The 10,205-nt window shown below is 44.5% G+C and overlaps 1 protein-coding gene across 6 annotated transcripts in view; it reads right to left on the reverse strand.

Moving 5' to 3' along the window:
- The window catches only part of LOC125244315 (guanylate-binding protein 6-like), a 64,899-nt gene extending 54,977 nt beyond the window's left edge, over positions 1-9,922 (reverse strand). For 5 of the 6 annotated variants that reach the window (XR_007179299.1, XR_007179298.1, XM_048154355.1 and 2 more), the window contains exon 1: positions 9,788-9,922. The gene's annotated coding sequence lies outside the window, so the exon portion shown is untranslated. Of the gene's footprint in view, positions 1-6,688; positions 6,713-9,787 lie in introns of those variants that run through there. The other variant, XM_048154356.1, reaches the window with a different exon arrangement.
- Positions 9,923-10,205: the final 283 nt, after the last annotated feature.

The following is a 10,205-nucleotide window of genomic DNA, read 5'->3' on the forward strand; positions in this document are numbered from 1 at the left end:
GGCTGGATTATTTCTTCGGTCTCTGATACCCGTTGCAGCCCTGCGCCACCCCACGCCGCCATCTCATCTTCGTCTGTTCTTCTGGAGTGAAGTTATTGTACAGCGTATTCTGTCAATAAATACTGTTATGCTCGCACTTGGATCCTCTGTCTGTGTTTCATTTCCTGACAATAAGTTATGTAAACAACATAAACACCTTCAGGGTTCTCAATTTTATCGATTTGAGCAACCATAAACAACGCAAAATATACGAATTTTGAGTTTTTGATAGGATTCCTATATAGAAAAATCACTCCCTGCTCTCCAGACTCATTCACGCTGCTGCTGTGACGTCATGTGCAAACAACCTATTGCAGCAACCCATTTGCTTGGCATGAACTTACAATCAGAATTTGCATTGACTAGGGTCACAGACCTAGGGGGGTTCGCACCTTGCTGTGGAACAGGAGGTAGTTTGGATGAAGGACCCTGGGAAAGGGGGCACAACCATGGTTGCAACCACAGTATCTCCAAACTCTTAAAACCTTTAATACCTTCCATGTAGATGAGACCATTGTACCAGTTGCACTGAGACATTTCAAATGATACCAAAATGTATAGCATTCTTTGATGACTGTTCACATTAAACCATATAGATTTTGGGTGAATTTCAGGTCATCTATGCATGAAGAGAGAAGAGATGGGGGAAGAGGGGGTGGAGGAAGGAAAATGTAGATTAAGGCAATGCTGAGGTGTGATTGACTCAGTGTGATTGCATCTCGGATGGGAATGCTAATTTTGCAAGAGAGAGTTCAAATGTTAATTTCATTTGTTTTCTCAAAGAGTAGCCCTCTCTTGGTCCAGGCACTCCGGCATCAGTCTTACAGTACCTATCACATTTTCCTGTTCTAGGAGACTTATACTGTAATTTTATCACAGATACACATTTTCCCCATTTCCACTTTTTCTTCTTGTATTGCTGCTAGACCTACCTAGTCTTCAAGTTTCGACCATTTTGTTCTGTCACATGAGCCACGTTCCATTTTTCTTTCTCATGGATAAGCCTAAACACATTGCTGGATTTTCGCTGGGCTCTCCCTTCCATAAGCGAAGTGTCCTTCAATAACAGGTCTTATCTTTAGCCCATCTCGCCTCTCATTCTCTGAGGCTAGCTATGTGAGACTTTCTGTCTCTCCTACAGCTTTCTCAACCTTTACTGCTCCCTGGTTCGTAAAGTTATCTGTTCTGCGCGCGTTCAACCCTTTCTGGGCCGTCTATAAATAATCCCTCTAGATTTTTTACATTTTTGGGTCTTACATGTTTCCTGGGGCCAGTTGCATAAACTTGTGTCTTTGAACAACTAGTCAAAGAACATCTCAGGTTACGTATGTAACCATAGTTCCCTGAGATAGGGAACGAGACACTGCGTCCGATAGAAACGCTTTGGGAATGCCTCCAGCATGATAGTGTCTGATGCACGACTGTCAACTAGTCCAATGGCGAGAGTGAACGTCACGGGCGGGTGACGTCACGACCAGGAAAGGATAAATACACATCTGGTGAGACCAGCTTCAGCTAAAACTGCTGAGGCAAATCGATCACAGGGATGCAGGGAGAATGGCAACGCGACGCACCGTCTCGTTCCCTATCTCAGGGAACTATGGTTCTATGTAACTATGGTTACATACGTAACCTGAGACGTTCCCTTTCGAGGGAACTCGTGCTGCATCCGATAGGAACGCTTTGGGAACGATATACCAAAATGCCATAATCACAAATACCTGTCTGTGTGAAACTCTGGCACACTTAAGACAGCAAAACCTATGATCCTGGAGCTGTGTCCAGGTCAAGGTCATAATACCTCACAAAAGTAAGTGGCGAGGATCAACTGGACGCATCGCAGATCTCTTTGAGGGAAACCCCCGAAATTAAGGCCTTGGAGGCCGCCATACTCCTAGTTGAATGTGATCTGACAGCTAATGGACACTGCTGGCCAGAGACCTCGTAGGAAAGTGAAATTGCCTCAACTATCCACTTGCTTACAGTGTGTATTGATGCTGGACGACCTCTGTTATGTGGTCCAAAGCACACAAATAACTGATCTGCTTTCCTCCACAGGGCAGCTCTGTGGACATATGTGTCCAGTGCTTGCAGATTCAATTTCTCCTGGTCTGGTGTAATAAATGTAGGAGGACAAAAGGCTTGCAACACAATAGGCCTTGGGACATTAGTCAAAACCTTTGGAATATATCCAGGTTTGGGGTAAAGGAAGGCTTTGACCATCCCCGGAGCAAACTCAAGACAGGTCGGGGACACTAAAAAGGCCTGAAGGTCTCCTACTCTTTTAAGGGATGATATAGCAAGAAGGAAGACAGTCTTAAGTGTCAGGAACTTATCTGAGACTGACTCAATAGGCTCAAAAGGAGCTGTAGATAGGCCTTCTAATACAATAGCCAAATCCCAAGCAGGGACCCTTGTGCGCACCGCAGGCCTCAGCCTCTGGGTGCCACGGAGGAAATGAATAACTAATGGGTTCTTCCCAACAGTAGTACCATCCACATGGGCATGGTAAGCAGATATAGTTGAAACATAAACCTTTAGAGTAGATGGGGTTAACCCAGACGAGAAGCGGCACTGTAGGAACTCAAGTACTGAACCTATCGGGCAGTAGACTGGATCCAACTGTCGTTCTTGACACCAGGAAGTGAACAGTTTCCACTTCAAGGCGTATAGTTTCCTCGTGGAAGGAGCACTGGATTGAAGAATGGTCTCTACAACCTCAGTTGAGAGACCAGCGTCTATGAGTTTGGCCCCCTCAGAGGCCAAACCCACAGATTCCACATTTCTGGAAAGGGATGAAGAATCGTGCCCCCTGCCTGAGACAGGAGGTCCCTCCTGATCGGAATCTTCCAAGGTGAGCCATCGAGAAGAGCTATTAGGTCCAAGAATCATATGCGTCTGGGCCAGTGAGGTGCTACTAGCAGTAGACTTCTCCCTTCCTGGCAAATTTTCTCCAGAACTCCTGGGAGCAGAACAACTGGGGGAAATGCCTCGGCCACGTCTGTACCATGGCATCCAGTCCCAGAGGAGCTGGATGTGTGAGGGAGAACCAAAGTGGACAGTGCGTCGTATCCTGAGACACGAACAGATCCACTTCTGCTTGGCTCCATTCAAGTCTCCATTCCCCTGGCCTCAGCCCCTGCCTCGACAGAATGTCTGCTCCAATATTGTGAGTCCCTGGAATATAGATAGCTCTCAAGGACAGCATCTTCCCCAGAGACCACAGGAGGATCTGTTGTGCCAGTTTGTATAATAGGCGCGACTGCAGACCCCCCTGCCGATTTATATACGAGACCACCGATGTATTGTCTGTTCTGACTAGCACATGATGGCCCCTCAGGTCTGAAAGGAAGAACTTAAACGCATTGAAGACTGCCATCATCTCCAGGCAATTTATGTGCCACGAGAGCTGATGACTCTTCCACAGACCCTGAGCTGAGCGGCCTTCCATTACCGCTCCCCAGCCTGTGAGAGAAGCGTCCATCATCAGAGTGATACGATGACATCGAGCTCCTAACACAGGGCCCTGAGACAGGAACCAATTTTTCCTCCATATGATCAAGGCGTGGAGACAGCGCCACGTGATCTTGATCATACGAAATGGGTTGCCCCTCAGGGAAAACCCTTTGGTCCTGAGCGACCACTGTAAGGGTCTCATGTACAGCAGGCCAAAAGGTATCACGTTGGATGCTGCTGCCATCAGACCCAACAGTCTCTGAAACACAGTCTCATCAGACCCAACAGTCTCTGTTTTACAGTGCGTGACTGTCCTAGCTTCAATTCTTTCATGGCTAATAGAATAGCAGTGATGCGAGCTGGAGATAGACATGCTCGCATTGTCACCAAATCCCAAACCACACCAAGAAAAGTGGTCCTCTGTTGTGGAGTAAGCACGCTTTTCTTGGCATTCAGTCTCAACCCCAATTTCTGAATATGTGCGAGAACGACATCTCGATGCCGAACCGCCATCTCCTCTGACTGTGCTAAAATCAACCAATCGTAGATATAATTCAGGATGCGTATGCCCTGCAGCCTGAGCGGGGCCAGCGCTGCATCTACGCATTTCGTGAATGTGCGGGGTGAGAGAGCTAGGCCGAACGGAACAACCTGAAATTGGTACGATTCGCCCCCGAAAGCGAACCTCAGGAACTTCCTGTGCTGTGGAAGGATGGAGATATGGAAGTATGCGTCCTTGAGATCTATTGTGACAAACCAATCCTCGGATTTGATTTGAGTCACAATTTGACTTATCGTCAGCATCTTGAATTTTAGCTTTTGTACTGCTCGATTCAGATGACGTAGATCTAAAATAGGGCGCAAACCCCCATCCTTTTTTGGAACCAAGAAATACGGGCTGTAAAACCCTGACTGCCTGTCGGCAACCGGAACCCTCTCTATAGCCTCTTTTGCTAATAAGGTTTTTATTTATTGCTCCAACACCAGAGCCTGCTGTGGAAGCACTGACGTTTGCAGCACTCCTTTCAATAAAGGTGGACGGCACCAAAACTGGATTTTGTAACCTTTTTCTATAATTTGCAGGACCCAACGTGAGATATTTTGAAGAGATTTCCACTCTACCAGAAAATCTACTAAGGGAAACCAGCCTCTCGAGGCTGGCCTCTGATGTTTTGTTCACAGCACATTTTTAATGTAAATTTATCCTCTTCAGAGGATGTGACGCAGTGTTGTGTTGTTCTGAACACTGCGTCACTAATTCGGTGGGAACCGCTGCGCCCCGAAGCATCAGAGGTGGCGGGGTTGGCAGAACGGCCCCCTGAGGGCCACGAGATGGAACGGGCACCGTATACTGAGGTGTGTACCGCACCACCCCGTGTGGGGCTGCCCTCCGAAGTCTGACGCCACTGCCGTCAGGACTTCTTCTGCCCAGCCTTCCTCGTCTGAAGCAAAACCCTCAGGTCTGGCTTCGGCTTGGAAGGCTTGGGCTGAGAGTGCCGTCCTGGCCCACCATGTCTTTGGGGTGGAGCACGAGAGGCGACACTCTCTTTCTGCTGCGCTCGGTACGAGGAGCTATACGGCTGGGGCTGCTCATGCCCAGCAGCCCCAGAAGGTGGATGGCAGCGTGGTAAGTACTTTTTGAACGCCTCTGCCTGCTTTTTAACTTCCTGGAACCTGTCGATGACAGATGTGACTGCATCGCAGAACAGGCCAGATGGTGCAAGCGGGGCGTTGAGGAGAAAGGTCCTGTATTTATCCTTTAAATCAGACAGATTGAGCCACAAGTGCCTCTCTGTCGCCACCAAGGCTGCCATAGACTGCCCAACAGCTCTGGCGGTCTCCTTGGTGGATCTTAGAGACAGATCTGTGGCTCGACGCAGTTCTCGAACTGCGTCCGGGCCAATCCCCTCCCCACCATCCAAATCCTTCAACAGGTCTGCTTGGTATGCTTGCAAAACAGCCATTGTATGCAAGCACGCACCAGCCTGACCTGCTGCCGTGTACGCTTTTCCCACTAACCCTGATGTATCTTTTAGTGGTTTAGTGGGAAGCGTGGGGGCCTTCAGGGACGATGCTGAACCCGGGGACAGATAGCTCGCAAGCGTCTGTTCAATCGCCCCATAACCATATTCTTTCAGCCCCCTTATGTTGGAATAGTGCTTTACATGAGGGCTGAATAGACGTGATGAATATGGGGTTTTCCAAATTCTAGATAACTCATCATGTAAATCAGGGAAAAAGGGAAGGCCCCGCGGTGGAAGTGCTTTATTGGATGATAAAAAGCACTCGTCTAGTTTGCTTTTTGGACGAGCGCCAAAATTCTCGGCCGGCCAATCAATGTTTAATTTAGACACAGCATGAGAGAGCACATCCACCAGCTCCTCGTACTCACGGGAAAATGATGGCGAGTCATCTTCCCCCATTTCGACGCTCTGCACATCTAATTCCTCAGAACTAGAGTGCTGATGCGACGAGCCCTCTCCCTGGGCAGAAGAAGCCACGGGGCGGGCTTCCGACACCAGAGAGGGGGCGCGGGATCTGTCAGGTGAAGACTGAGAAAGAGCACTCATGCCCGTCTCAAGCCCCGCTGACAGATCCATCTGCGAGCCCCATGAAATCTTTCTCCGCACTGCCTCGGCAGCCACGGGTCCAGAGCCGTGGGGAACGCTTGCCTGCGCACTTTCCTCGAAAAGTGCGAGGCGGGAGAGGAGCGTCTTTAGGGGAAGTTTTTCACAATGCTCTCATTCAGCCCCCTCGAAGGCTGAAAGAGCATGCTCGGCTCCCAAACACATCACGCACAAACTGTGTGTATCCCCACCCGTGAGAAAACGAGGGCAGGGAGGAACACACAGTTTAAATGCTTGAGTGTTCGCCATTATAACTGCTTGATATTGAGCTGTATGATAACGTGACAGACAACAATAAATGGACAAAGACAGTTTCACATAGAGCGCTTTGCTGAGGCAGAAAAGCTGAAGCCGGTCTCACCGGATGTGTATTTATCCTTTCCTGGTCATGACGTCACCCGCCCGTGACATTCACTCTCGCCATTGGACTAGTTGACAGTCATGCATCAGACGCTATCACGCTGGAGGCGTTCCCAAAGCATTCCTACAACAGCAGAAGACCCCACCGGGTACCATTCATCTCCACTACAAATAAGAAAAAGAGGCTACAATTTGCACGAGCTCACCAAAATTGGACAGTTGAAGACTGGAAAAATGTTGCCTGGTCTGATGAGTCTCGATTTCTGTTGAGACATTCAGATGGTAGAGTCAGAATTTGGCGTAAACATGGATCCATCATGCCTTGTTACCACTGTGCAGGCTGGTGGTGGTGGTGTAATGGTGTGGGGGATGTTTTCTTGGCACACTTTAGGCCCCTTAGTGCCAATTGGGCATTGTTTAAATGCCACGGCCTACCTGAGCATTGTTTCTGACCATGTCCATCCCTTTATGACCACCATGTACCCATCCTCTGATGGCTACTTCCAGCAGGATAATGCACCATGTCACAAAGCTCGAATCATTTCAAATTGGTTTCTTGAACATGACAATGAGTTCACTGTACTAAAATGGCCCCCACAGTCACCAGATCTCAACCCAATAGAGCATCTTTGGGATGTGGTGGAACGGGAGCTTCGTGCCCTGGATGTGCATCCCACAAATCTCCATCAACTGCAAGATGCTATCCTATCAATATGGGCCAACATTTCTAAAGAATGCGTTCAGCACCTTGTTGAATCAATGCCACGTAGAATTAAGGCAGTTCTGAAGGCGAAAGGGGGTCAAACACAGTATTAGTATGGTGTTCCTAATAATCCTTTAGGTGAGTGTATATACAAATCACTCAGTTGGCTAACAATCTATTAATTTAAACATTGTATTAATTTAAAGCTGAAAAACGAGCTCATTGAAGTAATGATTACATGTTAACAAATGATTAGGATATATAGAAAAATTTAGCATTGGTGCATGTTGATCCAGAATTTGTCATCTGAAGACCTCGCAGGGGGTTGGGTCATATCTTCACAAGTGTTGAGACATCTGAAGTCTTCATAAGATCCGAATGTGTCTTTACTTTTGTTAAATTTTAAGAAATGTTTTAGTTTTAATCAACTCATAGTGTGTGTGTGTGTGTGTGTGTGTGTTACAAAAGAACAAATACACATTTGACTTAAATAAGACGCGTGCAATTTTAAATGTTTAAACATTTATACATTGCATGTTGTATAATGTCTTTAAATAAAACTTTTATTTTATTCTTTAATTTCTTTTAAAACAGTCTGATGTATAGGAAGTCACATAGCCATGGGCCATATATTACCTGACATATGTCCTGACATCTGACAACCTGTCAGTCTGAGATTTATGAGGGGGTAATAAACCATATGATCATAAATCATTCAAAAGTGACACAAGGTATATGATAAGACTACTTCTGTGTGCTGCAGTCCAGTTCTGCTCCTCCTTCTCATGGACAGACACACACACATATCTAACAATAACAGTACATCTCTGGCCATACAGTATAATAGCTGAAAATTGGACCAATGGTCTAGGAGGAGTTTAAAAAAGTGTAATTTTAAAGAAAATCAAAGTAGTGAAGACTTAGTTATGCGGATTATGGCAGAATTGGCATAAATGTTCTCAGTATGACCCACAGAATCTAATAAGACCAGTCTCATAACAATAGGCCACATTTATATAAAGCTATTAGCATGTTTTAAAATTTTAGTTATAAAATTTGACCACAAGGAGGCATTATCTCAAAACCTATTATGTACCTTCAGAGCATGATGCCGATGGCACATCCCGAGTTTCGTAATGGTACATCAATGTATTCGTATAATATAGAATTTTTTTATAATAATACTGTATTGTAGTTAATGGAAATTTCATGTTTTGTTCAATTATAGCGCCACCAAGAGGCACAATCCAACCAATTTTTTATGTGTCTTCATCGTGAGCCCATACATGTGTGTGTCAAATTTGGTGCAAATATCTCATTTCGTTTTTTGAGTTATAGACATTTACATGTAAGAGATCATAAAAAATGACCCATGGACAACTTTGTTTTGATTTTTTTGCCACTTCCTATCAAAATTTTGACATTTGGGCTGTGACATTTAGTTAACCAGCTTAGGTTCCTTGTTTCCTATGCTGGTTTCGTCTCGATCGGACTTACGGTTTCGAAGATATTCGTAATCGTTTTTTAAGTGCTAAATCACCTCGCCGCACAAACCGTAAGTCGAAACTTAGCATGTTTGGTATCGTTGGACTTGGCAAGGATTCAGGAGTCTAAGGATGTGACTATTGTGAAAATAAGCCAACCAGATCAAAAGTTACAGGCATATGGAAAAAAAAATCACCAATGGGTGGCGCTGGTCCGAAACTTCTCAGGCTCCTTCAGGGCATTGTGCTGATGACCCATACCGAGTTTCGTAACGATACGCTAATGCGTTCATAAAATACAGCATTTTAGCACAAAATTCTAAATGGCCGACAGTCAAAATCGCCAATATGGTAAAATTGGATATCATTCGACTTGGCATGATGCCCCGAATCCAACAAGATTTATGCTTTTTGGACAAACCCATCAGAAGTTATAAGCAAAAATATATATACTATACTATAATATACTAACCATCAGAGATTGCATCATGGTTTATATGATGATTCATATTATTTTAGCATCTGTAAGCTTATCAGTTTGAAAGAATTTTCTACTTCAATGTGCCATAAGAAGTCAAGCTATAACATTTTCCTTTTTTATTATAGCATTTGTTATGAAAAAGAGCAACCTACACATATAGAAACAATAAACATGTCACAGTTGTAATAGAAATCAAATATATTCTCTTAATAGATTATAAATTCTACAAGTTAGCCAAATTTACCACAATTCATACAATAAAATGTGATAAATTCTAGTAAAGGTGGGTCATGAATAGTTTTTTAGTCGATGATGGGCGGGAAAAGGTAGAATGATAGAAGTGCTCATGCACCAATTACAACAAAGAATAGCAAGTTTACACAACAGCATTGGACACACAGTTAAAGGGGAAGCTAACAGGACAATAAATTATGCACTTTTGAAGCAAAAATACAAGTGGGTATACACAAATACTGATCCTTAGAAGTCATAATACACAAACAGCCCTGGGCAAGTATACGTGCCTATGCTCCGACTACACCACTGGTGTACAGTTGATAACCTCACTTGGTTTAGTTACTGATTACTTTACAGGAGTTACACAAATGGTATAAATTAACTGAATAATGTCCCTTACCTTTTTGCTTTGCTTCGGTCACTTCAGTCTTGTGATGAGTTGTGATGCATAAGTTTTGTAGAGTCTGTAGGTCCACCCTCTTGATGCTTACTGGTCTAGAGTGATTCAGTGGATGTTACTGGTCTCTCATAATCTTTCTGGCTATTCTCTTGCACCCCCTTCAAAAGACTAAACAAAGGCATGCTCAGTTTTCACTTTCAAAATCAGCAACTGGATCAGTAGATTTACTGAAATGGCAATTCTATTCAAATTTGCACACCTGCAGACTGCTGTGCAGTGTGCAAGTAGCCTTGCCATATCCCAAACGTATAGTTTTGACATTTTTTTATTATTTAATAATAATAATTATATAATACATAATAATAATAGTTTATCATATTGGTTGCTATTCTTTCACATTTTAAAATAATAATTATTC

The sequence above is a fragment of the Megalobrama amblycephala genome, linkage group LG14 (genome assembly GCF_018812025.1).
Source record: "Megalobrama amblycephala isolate DHTTF-2021 linkage group LG14, ASM1881202v1, whole genome shotgun sequence".
Lineage (NCBI taxonomy): Eukaryota > Metazoa > Chordata > Actinopteri > Cypriniformes > Xenocyprididae > Megalobrama > Megalobrama amblycephala.